This window comes from Podarcis raffonei, chromosome 4 (assembly GCF_027172205.1).
Source record: "Podarcis raffonei isolate rPodRaf1 chromosome 4, rPodRaf1.pri, whole genome shotgun sequence".
Taxonomy (NCBI): Eukaryota; Metazoa; Chordata; class Lepidosauria; order Squamata; family Lacertidae; genus Podarcis; species Podarcis raffonei.
In genome coordinates, this window is record NC_070605.1 from 8,698,742 (window position 1) to 8,725,088 (window position 26,347).

The following is a 26,347-nucleotide window of genomic DNA, read 5'->3' on the forward strand; positions in this document are numbered from 1 at the left end:
AGGTAAAGGGGCCACTGACCATTAGGTCCAGTAGCGGACGACTCTGGCATTGCGGCGCTCATCTTGCTTTACTGGCCGAGGGAGCCGGTGTACAGCTTCCGGGTCATGTGGCCAGAATGACTAAGCCACTTCTGGCGAAACCAGAGCAGCACACGGAAACGCTGTTTACCTTCCCGCCGGAGTGGTACCTATTTATCTACTTGCACTTTGACGTGCTTTCGAACTGCTAGGTGGGCAGGAGCAGGGACCGAGCAATGGGAGCTCACCCTGTTGCGGGGATTCGAACCGCCAACCTTCTGATTGGCAAGTCCTAGGCTCTGTGGTTTAACCCACAGCACCACCTGCGTCCCCTTATTGTTGTGGTGGATGTGCCAAATTGGCCAGAGCCCCCTCTCAAACTTGGAGTTAGCCCTACAACTAAGGCTACCACCTGCCCGGAACTGTGATGTCTGAATTTGGCCTAAAGGTCTGAAGTGCCCCCATGGAGATAGCCCATGGGAGAGGGATGTTGAAGGGTAATTATTCTTAACTAATAATATTGGATGGGATGCGGGTGGCACTGTGGGTGTTATGTATTGAAGTTCTCACCCTGGCCACCAGGAGTATTGTGTATGTAGTTTTCACTCAGGTCCACGTCAGTTATTTTAGGCAGGAAACCCTGGGTTGTTGTTGCTACATTGTTGACAGCCGGCTGCCTATAAAAGGAGGCCGGCTGAGCTGTTTGATGTTTTAGTTCTGTTCCAGCTTACAAAATAAAGAGCTGCTTTGGAGAAATCGCTGTGTCGTCTGCTATGTCAACCCACAACTTAACAGTGGGTTAAACCACAGAGCCTTGGACTTGCCGATCAGAAGGTCGGCGGTTCGAATCCCCGCAACAGGGTGAGCTCCCGTTGCTCGGTCCCTGCTCCTGCCCACCTAGCAGTTCGAAAGCACGTCAAAGTGCAAGTAGATAAATAGGTACCGCTCTGGCGGGAAGGTAAACGGCGTTTCCGTGTGCTACTCTGGTTTGCCAGAAGCGGCTTAGTCATGCTGGCCACATGACCTGGAAGCTGTACGCCGGCTCCCTCAGCCAATAAAGTGAGATGAGCACCGCAACCCCAGAGTCGGTCACGACTGGACCTAATGGTCAGGGGTCCCTTTACCTTTACCTTAATAATATTGGATAGGATTGTTTGGGGCAATGATGGAGTCCTGTCAGCAAGTCTCTGACTTGTGACAATTGTTTTGCACATGCAAGCCATCGGTTGGAGTTGAATGAGTTCACAATCTGCCATCCTTCAACTCTCCTCGTCCCTGGTTCCATAATTCAGCACAATAAAAGGGGGTTTGCCTCTTTAAGCTCACAGCGCAAGCTATTTATTACAATTCTTGCATCCTCTGTGCTATGCTAAAAATGTCCAACTGCAACAGTCTCCAAGCAGACAACCGCAGAAATATTTATAGACCACAAAGTCTTCTTTTTATAAAGTACCTGCTCCTTGAAACCCTAGGAATGTGCGTGGAGCTGACTTGGTTTAACCCCTGGAGTTGCTTAGCATATTCTTCACTTTTATTTTTGCAATGGCAAGTGGGGATTTCAACAAACGAAAGTTTTACTTGTGTACTTCCCGATAACAGAGGCTGCTTGCAAGCAAAAATTTAAAACTTTGATACAATAAGGTTGTTGCAGCAATTGATTAGCTCTACCTCTACATCACCTTGCCAACAAAGGTCCGTATAGTTAAAGCTCTGGTTTTCCCAGCAGTGATGTATGGAAGTGAGAGCTGGACCATAAAGAAGGGTGATCACCGAAGAATTGATGCTTTTAAATTATGGTGCTGGAGGGAGACTCTTGAGAGTCCCATGGACTGCAAGAGGATCAAACCGATCCATTCTGAAGGAAATCAGCCCTGAGTGCTCACTGGAAGGACAGATCCTGAAGCTGAGGCTCCAAGACTTTGGCCACCTCATGAGAAGAGAAGACTCCCTGGAAAAGACCCTGATGTTGGGAAAGATGGAGGGCACAAGGAGAAGGGGACGACAGAGGACGAGGTGGTTGGACAGTGTTCTCGAAGCTACCAGCATGAGTTTGACCAAACTGCGGGAGGCAGTGGAAGATAGGAGTGCCTGGCATGCTCTGGTCTAGGGGGTCACGAAGAGTCGGACACAACGACTAAACAACAACAACAACCTCTGCAGACCCCCTGCCTCATAGAAATAGACAACAGAGGGGGAAGAGAAAGTAGACAATCAACTGTAAACCATGGTTTGCTTAATATACATTTGTAACCTTGGTGCAAACCAAGGTTTAGTGTGATGCCTGAACCGGGTTAGAGCACTGTAGGGGTTAGAGTGTTGGTCTAGGACCTGAGAGATCAGGGTTCAAATTCCCACTCAGCCACGAATGAAGCTCACTGGGTAACCTTCGTTTAGTCAGTGTTCCGGACTAACTTACATTTCAGGATCATTGCGAGAGTAAAATGGAGAGGTGTGGGAGGGAAATTATGCATGCCAATTTGTGCTCCTTGCTAGTGATAATAACGAGAGCAGTAATAAACTCTCTGCAGAACAAGTGCTGACAAATGATGTTTGCATCCCTCCAACCAGCCCTAACATTTAGGTTGGAAGAGAGGCTATTTTTCTCTCTTGCAAGACGACACATCTGACACAAACAGACAGCTAGGCCAGCAGTGATGATGTGGGAAGAAATGTGCTTGCCGCCGTTTGCCTGATAATTAAACCTCAGGTGCCATTAGAATCAGAAACAAAACATCACCACCCAACCCTTCTGACACGCTCACCTAGAAATAGTCCTGGTGCTCACCTGACACTTAAAAATCAAACAGACAATTACTTCTCCTGGTTGCTGAAAGGAAAATGCTCTCTCCAGCTCAGCTTATCTCTATGTCCAGGAAAATTAATTAGCCGTTGAGTTTTTGTAAGTGCGCCAAGCTACCGTAAAAGCACAGGAGCCAAGCTGATAAAAGGCAGCTCAGCAACAATTACCGTATTTTTCGCTCTATAGGACGCACAGAACCATAGGACGCACCTAGTTTTAGAGGGGGGGGGAGAACAAGAAAAACAAATTCTCCCCCTCTCTGCGCAGCGCCCCTTCAGCGAAGCGGCAGGAGAAATGGAGCCCCTTCCATTTCTCCTCCCGCTTCGCTGAAGGGGCGCTGCACAGAGAGGGAAAGCTGCTCTGCGCTTCTCTAGCAAAGCGAAGCCAGGAGCGCAAGAGGGATGGGTGCGCACCTACCCCTCTCGCTCTCCAGGCTTCTGTAAAAGCAACACGAAGCCTCCGGAGCGTGGCGGGAGCGCTCCCACTGCGCTTCGGAGGCTTTGCGTTGCTTTCGCTGAAGCCATGGAGCCTGCATTCACTCCATCATAGAATCATAGAATCATAGAGTTGGAAGAGACCACAAGGGTCAGCGAGTCCAACCCCCTGCCAAGCAGGAAACACCATCAGAGCACTCCTGACATATGGTTGTCAAGCCTCTGCTTAAAGACCTCCAAAGAAGGAGACTCCACCACACTCCTTGGCAGCAAATTCCACTGTCAAACAGCTCTTACTGTCAGGAAGTTCTTCCTAATGTTTAGGTGGAATCTTCTTTCCTGCAGTTTGGATCCATTGCTCCGTGTCCGCTTCTCTGGAGCAGCAGAAAACAACCTTTCTCCCTCCTCTATGTGACATCCTTTTATATATTTGAATATGGCTATCATATCACCCCTTAACCTCCTCTTCTCCAGGCTAAACATGCCCAGCTCCCTTAGCCCTTCCTCATAAGGCATCGTTTCCAGGCCTTTGACCATTTTGGTTGCCCTCCTCTGGACACGTTCCAGTTTGTCAGTGTCCTTCTTGAACTGTGGTGCCCAGAACTGGACACAGTACTCCAGGTGAGGTCTGACCAGAGCAGAATACAGTGGCACTATTACTTCCCTTGATCTAGATGCTATACTCCTATTGATGCAGCCCAGAATTGCATTGGCTTTTTTAGCTGCCGCGTCACACTGTTGGCTCATGTCTAGTTTGTGGTCAACCAAGACTCCTAGATCCTTTTCACATGTAGTGCTCTCAAGCCAGGTGTCACCCATCTTGTATTTGTGCCTCTCATTTTTTTTTGCCCAAGTGCAATACTTTACATTTCTCCCTGTTAAAGTTCATCTTGTTTGTTTTGGCCCAGTTCTCTAATCTGTCAAGGTCGTTTTGAAGTGTGATCCTGTCCTCTGGGGTGTTAGCCACCCCTCCCAGTTTGGTGTCATCTGCAAATTTGATCAGGATGCCCTTGAGTCCATCATCCAAGTCGTTGATAAAGATGTTGAATAAGACCGGGCCCAAGACAGAACCCTGTGGCACCCCACTAGTCACTCTTCTCCAGGATGAAGAGGAACCATTGATGAGCACCCTTTGGGTTCGGTCAGTCAGCCAGTTACAAATCCACTGAGTGGTAGCATAGTCAAGACCGCATTTTACCAGCTTCTTTACAAGAATATCATGGGGCACCTTGTCAAATGCCTTGCTGAAATCAAGGTAGGCTACATCCACTGCGTTCCCTTAATCTACCAGGCTTGTAATTCTGTCAAGACGCACACACATTTCCCCTTAAATTTTGGAGGGGGGAAAGTGTGTCCTATAGAGCAAAAAATACGGTAACTTCACGGTTCTAATCCAGAGGTGGGGAACTGCAGGCCCAGGAGCCAAATGTGGCCAGGCCTGAGACTTCCGGGTTGGCGCCATTGTTTAATGGCGGATTCCCTCCGAGCTCCGGAGGGAATCGGCTCCGTAGCGTCTGGGTCTGGCCGCTGCGGCGAAGCGGGGACCCTTAAAATCACAGGCGCGGATGCCTGTGAACACAGAGACTCGGCGGGCACCATTTGCGCCCCCCCAATCCGCGCCGGAGCCTTTTTAAAGGCTTCGGAACGGAGGCAGGGTGAGGCGTGGTGCTGAGAGTACTCCCTCGCCTACGGAGTGAAGCCGCAAGCCATAGACAGAGAGCGCCAACTTCTTCCAAGACCGACTGGACTCTAAAATATAAACCCGTGAGTAATACGGAGATTGGAACGTTAAAAAAACTTAATTCTGGATTTGGAACGAGCGGGAAGGGGCCAAAAAGGAAGTCACCCCCCCCCTTTGTAAACAATTTAAAGCAAAGGACTGGGCAACTAAGGTCGAGAGAACCTGTTTTTTAGTGAAAAGATCTTGATTTCACGGTTTTGACACTATAAGGATTTACTGGAGGATAAAAAGAATTTGGGGACTGAAATTTCACCCCCCCCCCCGAGACCCGGGAACGTCCTAAGAGAAAGTCTGTTGCATGGAAGATTTTGACAGCTGTCAAGAGAGCTGCGAGTCAGCTAGTTGCCAGCTGGAAAAAGAGAACATTGTTTCTGCTGTTTTTGTTGTTTTATTTGAAAATAACAAGGGCTGATACAAATTAACTGGACTCTTGGTTTTGAGCTGAAAGGAATATTAAGGAACTAAAATCCCCCTAGAGGGGTAATAGGGATACTACATTACAAAAATGGCTGGAGTACGTAAATTTCAAGCAGAACTGGATAGAACACTCGCTCTCTTGGGAAACTTGAAAGATGAATACAATGTTATGTCTACAAAGATATCACTACTACACTGGACAGTGAACAACAGTTTTGAGCCTGATAAGGACTTGAAACAGGAAGCCTACTTAACTGAACAAGTAAATGAAACTGAAAGTGCAGAAATGATGGAGCAAGGTGCTGTCTTTGAAGAAAATGAAGGAGAAGCAGGAGATGTGCAGGAGTTAAAGGAGAGTTACAATATGAGGCCTGACATGATGATAAAAAAGGACAATAAAAATTGGATGTGGAAAGCCTGGTCTGAATGGGAGATTATAAATCTGCGGAAGGTGAAAGCTGGAGCCTTGGGGACATCTGGATCTGTAAGAAATTTGAAACAAGAGTTGGAGCCCCCCATAGGCTCTGCGTTCAAGTATGGAAGACTGGCTGGAAGCAACAAGGATTCTGCTGGGCCGGAGCCCCTTCGAGACTTGGGGTTTAACATTAAGGACCATCAAAGAGACCGGCAGAAAGGAACTGAGAGAGATAAAAGGGCCTCGGACGTGAGGTCTCCAGGCTAAATAAATAACATAAAGACTGATGGACATTGGTTGGGGACTGGAACCGGGAAAAAGGGCGGGTGGAGGTTGGGAATCCAAAGGGTACATAAGGATAATTTGTTTTTCTTTTCATTTTTAATTAGTGGTAAGGAAATTGGGTAAATTGTGGAAGGGAAATTTTGGTCGACTTTAGGAAAAAGGTTTAAGAACAATTAATGAGGTATAAGTATTGATGTGTGTTTTTAATAAGGTAAAATTGGTTTCTTCCTTTTTAAATTAATTGAAAATAAGATTGTAAAAAATAAATGGAGGAAATGGAAAAAAGAAGCAAAGTAAAATAATGGTATGTTAGAATAAATGTATAAATTAAGGTAAAGAAATAAGTTAAGGACTTGCTGAACTGATAATTTAAATTGGAATACAAGAAGGGGAGGGGTGAGGAGGTCTGAGAAATAAGGTTAAGAACAACAAGTATGAATAATTTTATGTGTTTCTTTTTATTTTTTATTTTTTTGTTGTTTAATTTTGTTATGTATTTTTGTATCTTTCTTCTGTTTTGTTTATTTTTTGCTCTTGTTTAATTCTTGAAAATGCTAATAAATATTTAATAAAAAAAAAAAAGGAAACAGCTCCAACGCAAATATGGGACACCTGTCACAGTTAGGAACGCTGGTTAAATAATGAGAACTTAGCAGAAATAAAGCACTTGAGGTCCTGATACAAAATTGAGTCCCTTCTAACTATCCTGCTTTCACAGTATTGTCTTCTCTGAGAGCCAGTTCAGATTTTAAAAATGTGTGTGTGTCTGTTTTTTATGCTTTTAATTTATAAAAATAATTTTTATTAAAGATTTTCTTGGTTTACCAAAAAAAAAAAAAAAAAAAACAAATGTGGCCAGGCCTCTGTATTCAGCTTGCAGGATTCTCCCGACTCCCCCCTCCCCCCCAGGCTTGCTCTGCCTTCTTCCAGAATGCATTTGACTGGCTGGAGTGGGTCGAATTAAGGTTCATCTCCCATTCAGACCAGCTTAGCCTGATATCATCCTGTGCTGAAGGATTCCTTCTTGCAAACTGCCACCGGTTCTTGGAAGAGAGAAACACATGTATCTTCAGCTGGGATGTCATTTTAGGAAGCTTGTGTAGGAAAAATAAAGCCCGCTCTCCGAGGGCAGGGGAAAGAGAAAAGTCCCAGTCTGTGAAATTGTTTGGCAAGTCTTTCTTAAAGAAAAAGTTGCACACATGGTAAACACTTTACGCCTTAAAGTAGCGGTTCTCAACCTGTGGCTCCCCAGATGTTGTTGGACTACAACTCCCATCATCCCTAGCTAGCAAGGCCAGATCTCAGGGATGGTGGGAGTTGTAGTCCAACAACATCTGGGGACCCACAGGTTGAGAACCGCTGCCTTAAAGTATTGGCCATGTTTGCCTTTTTCTTTTCACCAGGTGTGAAAACTGATCGTTATGCATTCAAGCTACCAGACTTTTAGAAGACATCTGAAGGCAGCCCTGTTTAGGGAAGCTTTTAATGTTTAATAGGTTATTGTATTTTAGTGTTCTGTTGGAAACCACCCAGAGTGGCTGAGGAAACCCAGCCAGATGGGCGGGGTATTAATAATAATAATAAGAAGAAGAAGAAGAAGAAGAAGAAGAAGAAGAAGAAGAAGAAGCCTGATTTGTTTACAGGGAGATTAGACCAGGCATAGGCAAACTCAGCCCTCCAGATGTTTTGGGACTACAATGCCCATCATCCCATCTAACAGGACCAGTGGTCAGGGATGATGGGCGTTGTAGTCCCAAAACATCTGGAGGGCTGAGTTTGCCTATGCCTGATTAGACGGTGCCAGCTATCCATTCTGATGATGTGTCACCATCAAGCAAGTGTTATCCTGCACCCATCGCTTCCCTTAATCAGCTTGAATTGCACAACCTGAATTTGCGATCCAGTCATGCCTTGTGGCAGGTTGGAACGCCCCCTAAATACGGAAACAGGAAACCGTTGACAAAGGGACAAATCTGGCACTCCAAGGCAGCTATTCTAGTCAGGGAACTCTGAGGCCGTGCCAAGGGAGAGTCCTTTAGTGCCCAGGAGGAGAGAAGAGAGGTCTTATTTCCCAGAGTCAGGGCACAGACAGCCACGCAGCAAGAACAGAGTCATCGTCACACCCTTGCAAGCACAGCAGATCTTTTCTTGGGGGAAGAAAAGGGCACACTCAATCTCTGCTGTTGCTCTGCAAAGGCACGCTCAGGGGCGATTTGGGCGGCACTCACTGGGGCCTGAAAGAGAGTTGCAGGCTCAAAAAGTAAGATCTCCAGGATTGGCTTTTAGAAGACATCTGAAGGCAGCCCTGTTTAGGGACGTTTTTAATGACTGATGTTTTAATGCATTTTTAATCTTTTGTTGGAAGAGTGGCTGGGGAGGCCCAGCCAGATGGGCGGGGTATAAATAATTTTATTATTATTATTATTATTATTATTATTATTATTATTATTATTATCATCATCATCATCCTCTAGTCTAACCCCCTGCAATGCAGGAAATAGAAACACCGTGGGAAAACTGGGGGGGGGAATTGGGGGGGGGAATAAACATTATGTATTGAAGAATCTATGTTAAACTTTTGAAAATTCAAAAAAATTCGTTCTAGAAATGCAAAAAGGAAAATGGTTGAAAAGAGGCCATTCGACGACACGTCTCCAAGCAGCTAAAGAACCAAAATGGGTCTCATTATGGCTACAGCAGACGATCAATATTGCCCTACTTAGTGATGGCTTTCATGAGAGCTTTCGTTCAAAATGAGTGAGGAATGGATCATGGAACAACAGAGTTGACATTAGTCCTTTGGTGACATGTCATGTTTCTTTTTTGGCGGTAGTTGGATAAAGCCCCACCATAATATGTAAAAACAAGTTATTTCTTTCCGAAGAGTGCAGCACAAAGATATTGGCCTTAAAGTACCCAGAAGCCATCTGCAGAAAAGCCTAGCCAGCCAGCTAAGTGGTTAGAGCACCTGCTTCGAATGCAGAAAACCCCGGGTTCAATCCTGAACGAAACCTCCAAGGCAGGGCTGCTAAACTCCCACCTTAAAACCCCAGAGAATTGCTGGCAGTCGGACAATGCAGAGCTAGATGAAACAGCTTTCCACATTTTGAGGCAATTCCTCTGCAACCGAGCAATTAAAAATGCATTTTTAAAAGGTCCCTGAACTCCAAGGCTGAATTATTTTAGCCCTCATGGTCAACAGCCGAACACTGCATTGAACAGGATTGGGCTTTTATTTCATGGGCCTCTGTGTGCTTACTCAGAAGTAAAGGCCCACCGTACCCCAGACTGGTGGGCTAATTTTTTGTGGGGTGCATTCTGCAACACATCATTTTTTTTTGCAATATAATTTTCTTTAATTAAACGTTTCAAACATTTTCACAATCGTCTTCATATCAAAGAGTTACATTTCACCCCATAAACTGACTCCCCACCTCCACCGTGTTTTCACTCAAACCTTTTCTACTGCACTATGGACTCAGCAAAAAAGCATTTTATGCGCGTTGCAACATTGTGACACCCGGTGGCGCTGTGGGGGCATGCGTTTCGCCAACGTGATTTCCCGTAATAAAGTTCACAACGCGTTTCCCTGAAACACTTTTCTGATGTGTGTAGATCCAGCCTAGATCTTTATTACCCAAAGTTTCTCCATTACAGTCACAAAAACAAAGACACAGTCACAAAAACAAATTAACCAAAAAAGCCTCCGAAACAAAAACACAAAAGAAATAGCAAAAAGAAAAGCGCCAAACTTCCGTTTGGCTTCTGAAATGTTCGAAAACCAAGGCGCAGCTTCTGACTGGTGCAGGCGCCCCAGAAACAATCGTCAACAGCCGCATCAGATGTTCGGCTTCTGGAAAACATTCAAAACCCAGAACACTTACTTCTGGGTTTTCAGCGTTTGAGAACCAAGGCGTTTGAGAACCAAGATACCACTGTAAAACCCAGTAGATTTGTGGTATAAGAAGTTCCAGAGTTCCAGGGGAAAGCTGCGGGACATGCAGCGACTGGGAACGAAACAGGATGTCCGTCCCCAAATTTCTGCAAATGCAAACAGTATTGAGACTGGGATGGCCTACAACCATCCCAAAACCTTCCTAAACACAAACCACCACAAACATATTCACAGGGTCTTGGCACAAGATAGCCAACACATAGTTTTTGCCTTGAGCAGAGGGTTGCCAACTGACCAAACAAGAAGGCAGCCTGGCCTGCTCTTACACCTTTGAAACAGAAGCCAGGTTTTCAGAAGTCTGCAGGGAACCTTCCAGCCAGAAGGTGCTTTTTAAAAATCTGCTGGAGTGTCTCTGCGGGAAAACCGCTGTTAAAAGCACACGTGCACAGAAGTAGGGGCCGGCTGAAACGTTGGCAACGCTGGCCCATCCCCTGGTTGGCACCGGTAACATCAGTATTAAGCGGGTGAAGAGAGAGAGTGAGATGCCAAATATAACCAGCTTTCCAAATTACCCGATTAAGAGCCTCTGCTGGGAAATAACGAACATTAGTGAGTCAGAGAGAAAGAGTTGTCAAGCTGGCTGAGTTGCCTAAGATTAGATAATTAACTCTAATGTGCCAAACACTGGAGCTTTTATAAGACTCTTCTTTTAAAACTTTCTGCAAGAATAGGAGAATCAGCCTCCCTCCCTCTCCGGAATACGACACACCAATTATCTGCCAGAGGATGGCAGAAAGAGCTTAAGGCTACAGGTGAAGATGGAGAATGGTCTCTACATTTTTCCTGCTCTCCTGTGCTGGTTTGGGGCTGATAGGAGCTGGAGAGCTCCAGGGTATTTTTTTGGGTGGGGGCGCTGGGTGAGGAGAATGCTCTGGGCCTCCTGTTGTAAATAAAAATTGCCCTTTTCCCTTATGGGGTATCCAAGAGCCCATATAGAGTCCTTACATAGGTTCCCTATTGGTAGGAGAGAATAACAGAGGCCAACCAGAGAATATTGAGAAGCAAAACAGCTAGTAAGCTTGATCTTTATTGATCTGTTGCAACAGGGTGCTCCCCTCACATGCAGGAGAGAGGAGGAACCCAGAAAAATGGTGTGCAAGGCCTTATAAAGACTTTTGAAATTCCCATCCTGTAGATCAAGACCACCCCAAGAAACATCATACATACATCACAGAAGGGGTGTAACCTAAGACCACCCCTCAGATACATCACACCTACATCACCGAAAAGGTGGTCTAAAACAGAAATTTGAATATTGTTTTTCTCTTGTTGTTGTTTATCTCCTGTCTGGCAGGTTACTTGATTGGATTGCCTGGGGAGCCTGGCCATTCTTTTAAAACATTTGGTCAGTTTGGGAATCAAAATGGTTCCAGGTTGGTCTTCCTGTGCTGATCTATGTACGTGCTTGGTTGGTACACTTATGAACATTACCATCTAAGACCATATATCTAAGACCATAAAATTCCTATCACACTCCCCTTCCTGTCCCTGTTCTCTAGAATCCCCTTACTCCAACCATGGCCATACTTGGCCCTCCAGCTGTTTTGGGACTACAATTCCCATCATCCCTGACCACCAGTCCTGTTAGCTAGGGATGATGGGAGTTGTAGTCCCAAAACAGCTGGAGGGCCCATTTTTGGCCATGCCTACGAAACCTGGCACAGAGCAAAGGCTTTTTGCCACAAAATGACCAGCTAAACAAGAGAAGGAGAGAGGCTGTCACAGGGGAAAAAAATAAATGTTGATTTAATTTAAACAGAGACAGAAACACTTATGGACGCCGAAATGGCTGCAGAGAATGCCAGGAAAGCAGCACAGAAAAGAAACAATGGACTCCGTGCTCATCCAATCTTTCTCGGCTGTAACGGGCATGTGGGGGTTTTAGGCACAGAGGAGGGGAATAGCCAGAGCTGCCTTGCCAAATTATTTGAGGCAGTGGCCTTTTCTAGCCCCACCTAACACAAATGCCGTATAGTTAAAGCTCTGGTTTTCCCACTAGTGATGTATGGAAGTGAGAGCTGGACCCTAAAGAAGGCTGATCGCCGAAGAAATGATGCTTTTGAATTCTGGTGCTGGAGGAGACTCTTGAGAGTCCCATGGACTGCAAGAAGATCAAGCCTATCCATTCCTAAGGAAATCAGCCCTGAGTGCTCACTGGAAGGACAGATCCTGAAGCTGAGGCTCCAGTACTTTGGCCACCTCATGAGAAGAGAAGACTCCCTGGAAAAGACCCTGATGTTGGGAAAGATGGAGGGCACAAGGAGAAGGGGACGACAGAGGACGAGATGGTTGGACAGTGTTCTCGAAGGGACCAGCATGAGTTTGACCGAACTGCGGGAGGCAGTGGAAGACAGGAGTGCCTGGCGTGCTCTGGTCCAGGGGGTCACGAAGAGTCGGACACGACTAAACAACAACAAACAACAGCACAAATGCCCAAACACACTTCATGCCATCACAGAGTAAGTACGGTAAATGAGGTGCAAGGAATCTTTGACCCTCCAGATGTTGTTGAACTACAATTCCCATCGTCCCTGGGTTTGCTTGGGTTGATGGGAGTTGTAGTTCAGCAACATCTGGAGGGCCAAAGGGTTCCCCACCCCTGAAATAAAGCCTGCTGCAGACAGAGAAGAGACCAGGCACCCCCAAACTTGGCCCTCCAGATGTTTTGGGACTACAACTCCCATCACTCCTAGCTAACAGGACCAGTGGTCAGGGATGATGGGAATTGTAGTTCCAAAACAGCTGGAGGGCCAAGTTTGGGGATGCCTGGAAGAGATCCTCAAACAAAAGAACTGCCCCAGTTTTCTCCAAGCTGGTGCCTTCCCAGATGTTTCGAAACTATAATTCCTACCAGGCTCAGCCAGCCCAGCCGTGCAACACTTCACAATATTCCTGATAGATCAAGTTTTGTGTTGGTCTATGGCAAGAGGGGTGTGTGGGGAGAAATATCCAGGTTATTTGCCTTCCCCAACCTGTCTTTTCAAAGTGGGATTACTTTTGTTGCAAATGTGAGAAGAAAACAGACATCGCACAATAAGCAGCTGGCAATTGATGGAGGGCAGACAAAGGAAGAGGGAATTTTCCTGAACTTTGAAGGAGAGAGCGACTTTGAAACAAAAACAGCAGGATGTGAGGATGTGATGAAGAGGAAGAAAGACCAACAGCAGGTGTTAAAATAGCCACTTTTGGCGGACAGAGAGCTCCTCTTTAAAGTTGGGGAAAAGCATGTGGGAGATGGAGGAGATAAGAACTGTAAACATGAGCCAGATTGTGAGCTGCAGGATCACTAATGATTTCAGGGGGAAAGTAAGAAAATAAGTTGCATGCAGTCACAGTTCCTGGGTAGAATCCACACCCAAATCTGGTCAGCTGGTCCTTTGGGCAAGCTGTAAAAACCTCAGACGTTTTTTCGGCAGCACATAAACTGTTTGCCCATCAAAACGGACAGAATAACAGAAGCACAGAAAGCGAGAAGGAACTCCAAGACTCATTTAGTCCAGCCTCCTGAAATGCAGGACTCACAACTCAAGATTCCAGCTTCTGTTTAAAAATCTCCCACGAAGGGGAGTTCATTGGAAGTGAGAGCTGGACCATAAAGAAGGCTGATCGCCAAACAATTGATGCTTTTGAATTATGGTGCCGGAGGAGACTCTTGAGAGTCCCATGGACTGCAAGAAGATCAAACCTCTCCATTCTGAAGGAAATTAGCCCTGAGTGCTCACTGGAAGGACAGATCATGAAGCTGAGGCTCCAATACTTTGGCTGCCTCATGAGAAGAGAAGACTCCCTGGAAAAGACCCTGATGTTGGGAAAGATGGAGGGCACAAGGAGAAGGGGACGACAGAGGACAAGATGGTTGGACAGTGTTCTCGAAGCCACTAATATGAGTTTGACCAAACTGCGGGAGGCAGTGGAAGACAGGAGTGCCTGGCGTGCTCTGGTCCATGGGGTCACGAAGAGTCGGACACGACTAAACAACTAAACAACAACAACAAAACCCAAAATACGTTCAGATGTTCCAAATGTACAACAGGCAACACAGCAACAGTAGAATCATAGCATTGTTTAGTTTGACATGACCCCATCTAATCCAACCCCTTGCAATTCAGGAATCCCAGCTAAAGAGTTCCTGAGATGCTCACCTGAGCTCTGCTTAAAAACCGCCAAGGAAGGAGAGTCCACCGCCTTTCAAGGTGGTGATGGTTTGGACCACAATCCTGCCACTGGTAAGAGGGAGGGGGTATGGTTTGGCGTCCCACTTTAGCAGTCCACCTGCGACATTTTTTTTGCAGCCTCTGCAGCTTCTTGACAAAACCCAAGTTCCTGCTGAAGCAAAGTTTACTGGGTGGCAGCTGCAGAGAGAGAGAGAAAGAGATGGGATGGAAATTTACTTGGGCCGCCACAACATCTCGTGGCATCAGTGTGGCTCCCTGCCAAAGAGCTCTGTCTTTTTCTCTCTCTCTCTCTCTCTCACGCGCTATTTATTGTTTTCACTGACACAGATTTCTTTTGTTTACAGGGAGGGAACCCTGAGTTCCTCTCCTCTGAAATATCTTTGTTGCGACAACACAGAGGCTTCCACGGCCAACCGAGGGGGTCTGGGTGGCGAAGACGTGAGCCCCAGCATCGTCGGCTGGAAGAGCGTTGAAGTAGGTCAGGCCCCACATTTTATGCAAGGGGGGGAGGACCCAGAAAGGCTGAAGGATGGCGCAGAGACTGGCAATTAGGAGTTCCTATCTGGACTTCCCGTTATAGATCGTCTGCTTAAAGCTTTCCTCCTCTGCACCACCTGTGGATTCAAACATTGCACCCGTGGGAGCTAATTATCAAGGGTCTCTAAACATTGCTGCAGCTGTGTGGGAGGCATTCGGAGGGGAAAAGAACGCAAGAGTCCGGCTGGACCAGACTAAAGGACTGTATAAGGGATGATCATGTGTGCCTCTCTCTATGGAGGGATAGTAAGGTAAAGGGACCCCTGACCATTAGGTCCAGTCGTGGCCGAGTCTGGGGTTGCAGCGCTCATCTCACTTTATTGGCCGAGGGAGCTGGCATACAGCTTCCGGGTCACGTGGCCAGCGTGACTAAGCCGCTTCTGGCGAACCAGAGCAGCGCACGGAAACGCCGTTTACCTTCCCGCTGGACCAAGCAACGGGAGCTCACCCCGTCACGGGGATTCGAACCGCCGACCTTCTGATCGGCAAGTCCTAGGCTCTGTGGTTTAACCCACAGCGCCACCCGCGTCTCCCTATGGAGGGATGGTCTGCTCCAGTTCCTGTTTAGAGATCTGGGGAGGGAGATGCAGGTTCAGGAGAGGGCAACCAAAATGATCAAGCAGGCGCAGCAAATCTCCTATGAAGACAGATTACAGCGCCTGGGACATTTTAAGAATAAGCGTAGAACTGCCCCCAGTTGTGCATGGTATTTAAAAAACGGATGGAGAAAAGTTTTCTCTGCCACTCCTGACTTGTGTTGGAAGGTTCAGGACAGAAAGAAGGAAGGACTTTTATCACACGGCGCGTAGTTAAACTGTGGAACTCCCTTCCACAGTAGGCAGTGAGGGTCAACAACAGCAGAAGGTTCTCAGACATGGATTGGTTCTGTTATGTACTGAAGTTTTCACCCTGGGCCAGCAGGGGGATACTGTAGATAGTTTTCACCCAGGTCCACATATGCAAATAAGGGATTGAAAGTGACGTTCAGTGATTGGACAGTTACAGAAAGTGGTTACAGTTGCATTGTAGTGGAGCTCTATATAGGCAGGCTGGCTGAACCCTTCAGTTCAGTTCTGTTCCAGTTTACAAATAAAGAGCTGTTTTGTAGAAATCGCTGCGTCGTCTGCTATGTCCACCCACTATCTAACAGGTTCAATCCCAATCCAGTAAACAACAACAACAGAAACCAGTTTTGGCACTCTTATCGCAAACATGCTTCCCAACCCCCAATCCCCGGCGTCTTCAAAGAATGCTTGCAGTTTTTGTTTTTAGAAGATCATATGATACCGCGATCAACAAAAGCGATCTAATTTCTGTTGCAAAACCTTTTTGGCTCCTGCCTTCCTCAGCAGCTCTGGTGAAAAATGAAAGGATGCTATTGCAGCTACAGAGATTTGAGGAGGGAGTGATTCCTATGCTGGAAAACTAAAGATTTTACGTTTTCTTTTTTGCTCATAAAGCACAAGGGGGGCGGGCGGAGAGAGACTGATGGTGGATCAGCTTGCTGATACGCATTTGCTTGTGCAAAGAAAACTGCAATGCAGGGTGAATCACAGTGTGAGTCAAAGATCCTTTGTGCCACCTAGTCTTCACCCAGAGAAGGATTTCAAACTTCTTGCAACGTAACTGGAGAAGGAACTTAAAAGTTGTGGCCGCATACAGCATACTGTTAGAATGGGAGACGAAAGATGAAGAGGTAAAATCAGTCATGATCAAATGGGCACAAGATATAGGTCATAATATCATGATGGAAGATTGGGAAAGGTTATGGGAAATTGATTTAAAACTTACAGACTGTTCTTTGTTGAAAGAAAATTATTTGAAGATGATGAATAGATGGTATATGACACCAGTGCAGCTAGGGAAAATGTATAAAACTAGCTCAGATATGTGTTAGAAGTGTAAGGAAAAGGAGGGGACATTTTAACATATGTGGTGGGATTGTAATGAAAATTTAAAAATTTGGGAAACGATATACAATGAATTGAAGAAAATGTTCCATCTAACATTTGCTAAGAAACCTGAAGCATTTTTGTTAGGGATTGTAGGGAAAGACCTGCCAAGGAAGTTGAAAAATATATTCATGTATGCGACAACGGCGGCGAGAGTCTTAATAGCACAAGGATGGAAGAATGAGGAAACCCCGACTAAAGAACTACGGCAAGAGAAACTGATGGACTGTGCAGAACTGGCAAAATTGACACACAAATTACGGGACAAGGATAACTGCGACTTTAAAGAGGAATGGGAACCTTTTACAAGGTATTTAAAGAAGCAACAAAGTGAACTGGACTCCTTGGCAGGCTTTGAATAAACACTCACAAACTTTTTACTGATAATAACCAGTCAGATAAATTAAGGATTTATACAATTTTGTAACATGCAGAGACTAGCATCTATAGAGAAAACAGAGATTGGAACTGAGGGAAGTCGGGGGGAAGGGGAGGGTGGGTTGTTTTATGGGGGAGGGGGGAAATGGGGGGAATTAAGGATGATATGTTTTAAGATAATATGTTTTGTTTAAATTCCTAATAAAAAAAATATTTTAAAAAAAGTTGTAGTGCAATAGGAAAACAACAACATGTACCTGCAAAGAGAAGGCAGGCAGCTCCCATTTTCAACACTTTAAAAGCACCTTGTCTCAATAGGCCATCAGATTATATTGCTTTTTTATTATTAGGAATACTTTAGGCTACTTTAGACTCTGCCCACCTGCAATTCCTACTGCCTGGCAGTCAGAGGCATATCTTCTCTGCCAGCGGAGAACAAATTAGCTATTGTTGCTGGTAGCTCTTGAAACTTTGTCCTCAGTCAGTCAGACCTGCGAGAGAACCTGCAGCCGATATCAAAAAACTTTCTGGAGCCTGCTATCACGGCTACACAGTCTTCCATCTCCTTGGCTTCCTTTTTATCTGCCTTCGTTCTGCATCTAGACCATATTTTATTTCTTAAAATACTTTATTAAAATAGGTACTTCTGAAATACAAAACGATTCTCAGCCTCTCAAGGCACCTGATAGGATACTAAAAATCACACCCACACAAAATTCAGTCGCCAGCAACACACACCGATGCCCAGTGCTATTTTTTTAGGAGAAGAGGTGCCAGAAATCACCTGTAACAACTTCCTTGCCTACCTGAGAGGTGCCGGAACTGAGTTCTGGCGAGTTCCAGCTGGAAAAAAGCCTTGTCGATACAAACCCCTCACTGCTTCCTTCTGTTTCAAGTTAGAAATCAGACTACCACCCAGTTTCCAAGATCACAGAGAGATTTTTAAAAAGACTTGATGAATGCAACACAGACCACCAATCGACCATGTCCCAATTTGGATATGCAAAATTTGCACAGACACACCCGAGTTTCCCTGCCTTGGTTTTGCGCTCCCTTCTGAATATAATCCAGCAATTTCCGGATGTGGCAAGGTGTCTGGGAAAGATTCACGCCAAGCCTTAAGCAAGTAATTACAGGATTTCTGTCTCTCGCTTTCCACCCCCCAATAGTACGTCTGGAAGCCTGTCTCTCTCGTCCGTGACATGACAGCATTTCCAAAAAAGCAGCCTAATGTTAGGTGTACTCCTGGCATTCTGCCCGGGAAGGGAAGATAATAAGGGATAAGGGAAACGGATTTCCATGGAAACTGGGGCTGCCCCCAGTCTTCCCAATGGGCCATGCTGGGAGCGAAGAACCCCGTTTTGCGCCACGGGCTCTGCTGGAAGACTTTGCGGGATGGGTCTCCTCGGGCCAAGTGGCGAGGAAGCTGTGTCAAGGCCGTCTCTGGATCAGATGGATTTACGCAAAGAGGCAGCAGTAGATCACCAGGCAGAGGGGATCTCTTAGCCTGCTGCATCTGTTAATTAGAGGATGTTTTTGCTCCAGAGGAAACGAGACGCTTGCCGCCCCCCAGACAAACAAAAAAATTGCAGGTGCCAACATAGAAAGAAACAGGCAAATACACGCACAACATCCCATAATTTGGACCTATTGCAATTTCCACGTCTGAGGCGGATGTATAGCACCATATAATTGGAAGCGTTGAGACCTGCAGAGGGCAATGAAAGGGTAGGGAAAGCACCTGTAAAGTTCACATTTCTTTGAGGCGAAGACAACAAGAACAGATATGGGTTTAAGTGCAGAGGAGGAGTGCGGTCTAGTGGTTGGAGCGTTGGATTGAGACAAATGTTCACATCCCCACTCAGCCGCAAAACTCATTTGGTGTCCTTACACCAACCTCTCAGCCTAACAGCTGTTTAAAGATAAGATGGAAAGGGACATTTTGACCTCCTTGAAGGAACGGAGGGATATAAATATAATAAATAATAAGGATATATCTACCTTTTTAATTCATCAATTCCTTTTGCTGGTCAGGAAGACCAGAGTCCTATATCAATGCAGTTAGGAACTGGGTTCAAATCCTAGCTCAGCTATGATGGCTAAAGGAGGGATGCGATACGGGATTTATGAAGATATGCATGGTTTATTTTCCCCCATGCTACCATAAATAACACTCTTTGTGTTTAAAGTTTCGGAAGTATCAGATAGAAATGTTCCCAGCATACATTAGAGCAAGCATCCCCAACCTTCGGCCCTCCAGATGTTTTGGACTACAATTCCCATCATCCCTGGCCACTGGTCCTGTTAGCTAAGGATCATGGGAGTTGTAGGACAAAACATCTGGAGGGCTGCAGGTTGGGGGTGCCTGCATTAGAGACACCCAATAAAATGGAATGTATTTTCAACTCAAAACATAAACAGAAGGCCAAGTTCATAACTAAGCATTTATATGATGCAGTTTGTTTATTTATTAAAAAAACCATATATGGCTGTATCATAAAAATATATATATTTACAACAGTGAAAAACCACAAAACCATGCGGTGAAATCATGAAAGGTTTTTTTAAAAAAAGAAAAGAATTAAAACAAACTATTATCTCTCCCTCAAGACAAGTAAACAAGAGACAGGAGATTCTGTGCCGTCGGGTAGACCGTGAAATATAATTGCAGGCTTACTTAAGTGCAACCAAACATAGCCAAAGCAACTGGTTCGTACAATCAGTACATGCCACTCCCTGCCACAAGGTATAGTGACCACTATTAGCTTAGAGGCTTAAAAAGGAAAGTAGACAAATTCAAACCACGGTTACTGGTCCTCATTACCTCCTGCTACCTCCTTGAGCAGGATGCGGGTGGCGCTGTGGCTTAAACCACTGAGCCTAGGATTTGCCAATCAGAAGGTTGGCGGTTTGAATCCCCGCAACGGGGTGAGCTCCCGTTGCTCAGTCCCAGCTCCTGCCCACCTAGCAGTTCGAAAGCACATCAAAGTGCAAGTAGATAAATAGGTACCGCTCCGGCGGGAAGGTAAACGGCGTTTCCGTGCGCTGCTCTGGTTCACCAGAAGCGGCTTAGTCATGCTGGCCACATGACCCGGAAGCTGTACGCCGGCTCCCTCAGCCAGTAAAGCGAGATGAGCGCCGCAACCCCAGAGTCGGCCACGACTGGACCTAATGGCCAGGGGTCCCTTTACCTTTTTACCTCCTTGAGCAGAGACAGTTGAGCGTCTAAAGACCTGTTTCCGGAGAGGTCTTAAGCTCATGTCCCATTTGCCAGGAGTTGAGTGATTTACAGTGGTACCTCGGGTTACATATGCTTCAGGTTACATATGCTTCAGGTTACACACTCCACTAACCCAGAAATAGTGCATCAGGTTAAGAACTTTGCTTCAGGATGAGAACAGAAATCGTGGTCCGGCGGTGCAGCGGCAGCAGGAGGCCCCATTAGCTAAAGTGGTGCTTCAGGTTAAGAACAGTTTCAGGTTAAGTACAGATCTCCGGAACGAATTAAGTACTTAACCCGAGGTATCACTGTATACCGGACTATCTACACATTATTTTGCTCCGTTAGTTGTTCTGTGATGCTTCTGCAATGTTACCGGAGAGGGACAGCGAAAGGGAGACACCCTCCAACCTTTGAGTTATGAAAAGTTGCAGGATTTGGGCAGGAAGTTACAAGATGTGCAACAACTGGAAACAGGGCAGCGCACCCACCCCAAAACTTTCTGCAGGCGCAAAGATTATACTGAAAGCATTCTCTGGTATATAGCCTGTCTAAAATCCATGCCACGTTCAGCACATGGCCCAGAACATGGTTCACTGCACCGCAAGAGCCTCACGTTTCGTCTGCTCTGCAACCCAAGCAGCCCAGGAAAACTTGAGATTCCTGCAGAAAATACTCGCCTTAGCTCTAAAGACCTCACCACTTGGTTTATCTGCATTGCAGTAGCTGCGTTGCTACCTCTGAGCCCTTTCCACTGCTTGGATAGCGATGCTGCTGGCAGTCCCTGCCTTAATCCTGCTACCGATTTCTCCTTGAAAGGTCCGGTTGCAGGCAGTTCAGATTTGCTTTCTCCTGTATCTCTTCTCCAAAGCTACTCTGGTTTTGCAGAAAAGTCTTTCCTGCAAATCCAGGAGTTTTGAAAGGCACTGACCATCTTGCTGTACTCTAAACATCTGGAGATGGGGGGTTTGAGGGGGAGAAGGCTGTTGAAATCAGAACAGCTGGCTTAGCAATCATGGCTTTGTCGCTCAGGGCTTTTGCCAGAGGGAGAGAAAGGTGTTCAGAAGCCTCAAGACAAGGTGTCAGCAAACATTTTCAGCAGGGGGCCGGTCCACTGACCCTCAGACCTTGTGGGGGGCCAGATTATTTTTTGGGGGGGCAAAAGAACGCATTCCTATGTCCCACAAATAACCCAGAGATGCATTTTAAATACAAGCACACATTCTGCTCATGTAAAAACACCAGGCAGGCCCCACAAATAACCCAGAGATGCATTTTAAATAAAAGGACTCATGTAAAAACACACTCATTCCCAGACCGTCCACTGGCTGGATTTAGAAGGTGACTGGGCCAGATCCGGCCCCTGGGCCTTAGTTTGCCTAGACAGCTGCAGCCCAGTAGACCTGAAGGAGCATCTCCACCCCCATCATTGAGCCCGGACACCGAGGTCCAGCTCCGAGGGCCTTCTGGCAGTTCCCTCATTGCGAGAAGCCAAGTTACAGGGAAGCAGGCAGAGGGCCTTCTCGGTGGTGGCACCCGCCCTGTGGAACGCCCTCCCATCAAATGTCAAGGAAATAAACAACTCTCTGACTTTTAGAAGGCATCTGAAGGAAGGATGTGAGGATCCAGAATTGGCCTCCCCAGTCATTTACGGACTCACTGTTAGGATCCTGTTCCTGGAAGACAATCTTACTCGGCTAGGAGTGATGGCGAAAGAAGATGATAGATTTGGGGTCTACGACCAATTTCATGGACGTGGACTTCATGGAAGGCCCTTGGGAAGATGCCTCGCATGTCCATGCTCCCCTCCTCGCCCCCCGCCCCCGTTTGGTCCAATACTTCCACCGTTGTGCTCCCCAAAACCCAGCACCCATCTGGCAGGTGGAGGTGCATAGTGTCATGCGTCACGAATCAACTGATCTTGAAGCGGGGGAGAATGCAAATACTTTGGAAATTAAGAATATCTTTAATAAAAGTTATGTAAAACAGATGAAAGAGGTTCTGAGAAGGGGTTCTGAGGTTGCCCGATTGACCCCAGAAGGTGCAGAACTCCACCTGCAGCGTGGCTACCTGGGTGTTTGGCTGAAAAGCAGGATTTAAGGACAATGGCCAAGGACTATCATCATCATCATCATCATTATCATAAATTTTATTTATATCCCGCCCTCCCCAGCCGAAGCCGGGCTCAGGGCAGCTAACAACAATAAAATAATACAACATTCTAAAATCATTTCATTCTAAAATCAAATTGATGGCAACCATTGGGCTAGAGTTCTGTGAAGATTGCCAAAGGAGGGAGTCAGGCTGTGCCCTGGCCAAAGGCCTGGTGGAACAGCTCTGTCTTGCAGGCCCTGCGGAAAGATGTCAAGTTCCGCAGGGCCCTAGTCTCTTGTGACAGAGCGTTCCACCAGATCGGGGCCACAGCCAAAAAAGCCCTGGCTCTGGTTGAGGCCAGCCTAACTTCTCTGTGGCCTGGGACCTCCAAGGTGTTTTTGTTTGAAGACCGTAAGTTCCTCTGTGGGACATACCAGGAGAGGCGGTCCCGTAGGTACGAGGGTCCTAGGCCGTATAGGGCTTTAAAGGTTAAAACCAGCACCTTAAACCTGATTCTGTACTCCACCGGGAGCCAGTGCAGCTGGTATAGCACCGGGTGAATGTGATCCCGCAGCCAGGACCCCGTAAGGAGTCTCGCTGCAGCATTCTGCACCCGCTGGAGTTTCTGGGTCAGTCTCAAGGGCAGCCCCACGTAGAACAATGGGAGTTGTAGTCGAGCATCACCTGTATGAGGGCCCCCAGTTCCCAAATCCTGTCTCATAAGTGTAAGCCTTTTTTCCAGAAATGCATGCGCAGCATGAACCCACATGCTCAACATGTAGGGGGTTCTCCGCACCCCATACAAATCTTTCCTTCCCAGGAACTCAAGGTGCTGCACATGGTTCTCCTCCTCCCCGTTCCATCCTCAACAACCCTGAGAGGTAGGCTCCATAGCTGTCAATGTTTTCCTTTTTTTAAAGGGAAATTCCCTTATTGCGAATAGGATTCCTCGCAAGAAAAGGGAAAGGTTGACAGCTATGGTAGGCTGGGCTAAGAGATGGCAACTGGCTCGACACTGAGGTCCAGCGCCGAGGGCCTTCTGGCGGTTCCCTCGCTGCGAGAAGCCAAGTTACAGGGAAGCAGGCAGAGGGCCTTCTCGGTGGTGGCACCCGTCCTGTGCAATGCCCTCCCATAAGATGTCAAAGAGAAAAATAACTACCAAACTTTTAGAAGACATCTGAAGGCAGCCCTGTTTAGGGAAGCTTTTAATGTTTAATAGGTTATTGTATTTTAGTGTTTTGTTGGAAGCCGCCCAGAGTGGCTGGGGAAACCCAGCCAGATGGGCGGGGTATAAATAAATAAATTAATAATTAATAATAATAATAATAATTTTTATTTATATCCCGCCCTCCCCAGCCGAAGCCGGGCTCAGAGCGGCTAACAACAATAAAATAAGACAACATTTTAAAATCATTTCATTAAAAAATTACTTCAAATCAAATTGATGGCAACCATTGGGTAGAGTTCTTGGAAGATTGCCAAAGGAGGGAGTCAGGCTGTGCCCTGGCCAAAGGCTTGGCGGAACAGCTCTGTCTATTATTATCAGCTTCGTGGCTGGCTGAGGATTCAAACCCTGCTCTCCCAGGTCCTAGTCAGAAACTCTAACCATTGTGCGGCACTGTTGTTGGTGTACAAAGTAGGAAAAGAGAGAGAGATATTGGTTATGAGTTTGAAATGTAAGAGGGAAAATAAGAAACGCATACTAAGAGATTGGATTTGAAAATTTTCAGACAGGACTGATGGAAGTCAAAAAAATGGAATAATATGTAAAAGTATGTTTAATTACTGTTGAAAATGGTATGTTAAAAAACTAATAAAAATTTATATATATATATATATATATATAATAAATTCAGAGAGGATTGGGGGAATTCGTGGAGGAGAGGGCTATTGAGGGATACCACCCACAAGGGGTCTGCTCTACTTGCACAGTTGTGAGGCAGCAACGCTTCGAGCTCCCAGTTCCTGAAAACCACAGGAGGCGAGAGATGTGGCTTGTGATTTTCCCAGTCATCTGGATGGCCACTATGAGACCAGGAGACTGGAGATGGGCCATTGGTCTTCTTATGTTCTTACGAATCCAAGCGGATAGCTCAGTTGCTTAAAGCGTGGTGCTGATCAAATGCCAAGGTTGCAGGTTCGAATCCCGTATGGGAGAGCTGCGGATTTCTGCAATGCAGGGGGGTTGGACTAGATGACCCTCAAGGTCCCTTCCAGCTCTGTGGTTCTATGAATCTGCATTAAGGCGGCCTGCGGCCCACATTGCATGGTTTGCAAAGTCTGTGTGGTTTTAAGCACACACACAAGAGCAGAGTTTACACGGCTTCAGATCTGTATTGTTAAGAGGAGTGGACCACGGTTTTTCTCCCAGGATTTCAGCAACAGGATTCCGGATAGAGAGACTTCTGCACAGCCTGTAATTTACGAGCTTGCAGGGCTGAGCATTTCTTCCGAAACCACTTCACAGAAGCTTCCCCCACCAACATCCCTTTTGGCAAGCAAGCAAGCACACGCGCACACATACACACGACTGACTCGACTGACACACTCCAGACTGCAAGACTGAAGGGAGAGCAAATTGAACAGTGTTACCCCAGATTGCCAGAATTGTAGAGCTGTAAGGTCATCTTCTAGGCCACGCAATAGACCTGATCTAACTGTGCAATTGGAGGCAGTGAGAGATTTTACTTTCTTGGGCTCCATGATCACTGCAGATGGTGACAGCAGTCATGAAATTAAAAGATTCCTGCTTCCTGGGAGAAAAATGATGACAAACATCTTAAAAAGCAGAGACATCACCTGGCCAACAAAGGTCCGTCTAGTTAAAGCTCTGGTTTTCCCAGTAGTTATGTATGGAAGTGAGAGCTGGACCACAAAGAAGGCTGATCGCAGAAGAATAGATGCTTTTGAATTCTGGTGCTGGAGGAGACTCTTGAGAGTCCCATGGACTGCAAGAAGATCAAACCTCTCCATTCTTAAGGGAATCAGCCCTGAGTGCTCACCGGAAGGACAGATCCTGAAGCTGAGGCTCCAGTTCTTTGGCCACCTCATGAGAAGAGAAGACTCCCTGGAAAAGACCCTGATGCTGGGAAAGATGGAGGGCACAAGGAGAAGGGGACGATAGAGGACGAGATGGTTGGACAGTGTTCTCGAAACTACCTGCATGAGTTTGACCAAACTGCGGGAGGCAGTGGAAGACAGGAGTGCCTGGCGTGCTCTGGTCCAGGGGGTCACGAAGAGTCGGACACGACTAAACGACTAAACAACAACAACAATTGTGCAATGGAAACCACGCCCAGCTGAAAACTAAGACACACTAAGTATTCGCTTGCAAAATTCTGGGGAACAGCAGTAGCCAGGGTGCTCACATTTTTAATCAGAGAAGCCTATTTGGTCCCCCTCCACTGCTACCATGGCAACCTGAATATCCCCAGCTGCCCTCCTTCCCCAAGTGAGCACCGTAATCAGCAAACACATCATAAATCTGACATCTCCAAGCTGCAGATTTGGTTACATGAAGTCACTGAGCCAGCTCAGAGTGAGGGCAGCAAAGCCCCTCACTCTGAATAGGCGTTTGAGGAGGCAGGTGAACTGTGGACAGCTCCTTCCCCAACCGCTCATCTGTCCCCCTCCGCCAGAAATGGTCAAAGTTGCTTTTTACGCGAGTGAGCTAGTGACCCTACCCTGCCTCATTTAATCTCCCCCCCCCCGTTTAAAAACCGGCTGGGGTCTACGATACTGAATAAAGGCCCCCCAAAGTTGTTAACATCCAGATTTTAAAAACCTCTCCTGCAAAAAACACGACTGCCTCTTTACCTTGTGGTGTTTTGAGACTGTAGCAAAAACAAGCTGGAACAGTAAATCAAATACCTTAAAAAAAAAATCCAGGACAAAAAGAAAGAGGGAGTTCATGCTCACCTGGAATC

The 26,347-nt window shown here is 46.4% G+C and overlaps 1 protein-coding gene and 1 long non-coding RNA gene across 2 annotated transcripts in view; both read right to left on the minus strand.

Annotated features, from left to right (window-relative positions):
* LOC128412470 (uncharacterized) overlaps positions 1–15,200 on the minus strand; it is an 89,935-nt gene extending 74,735 nt beyond the window's left edge. The window contains exon 1 of the long non-coding RNA XR_008330090.1: positions 15,167–15,200. This is a non-coding gene — a long non-coding RNA (uncharacterized LOC128412470). The remainder of the gene's footprint in view (positions 1–15,166) is intronic.
* RELT (RELT TNF receptor) overlaps positions 1–26,347 on the minus strand; it is an 89,614-nt gene that overhangs the window by 56,890 nt on the left and 6,377 nt on the right. The window lies entirely within an intron of this gene.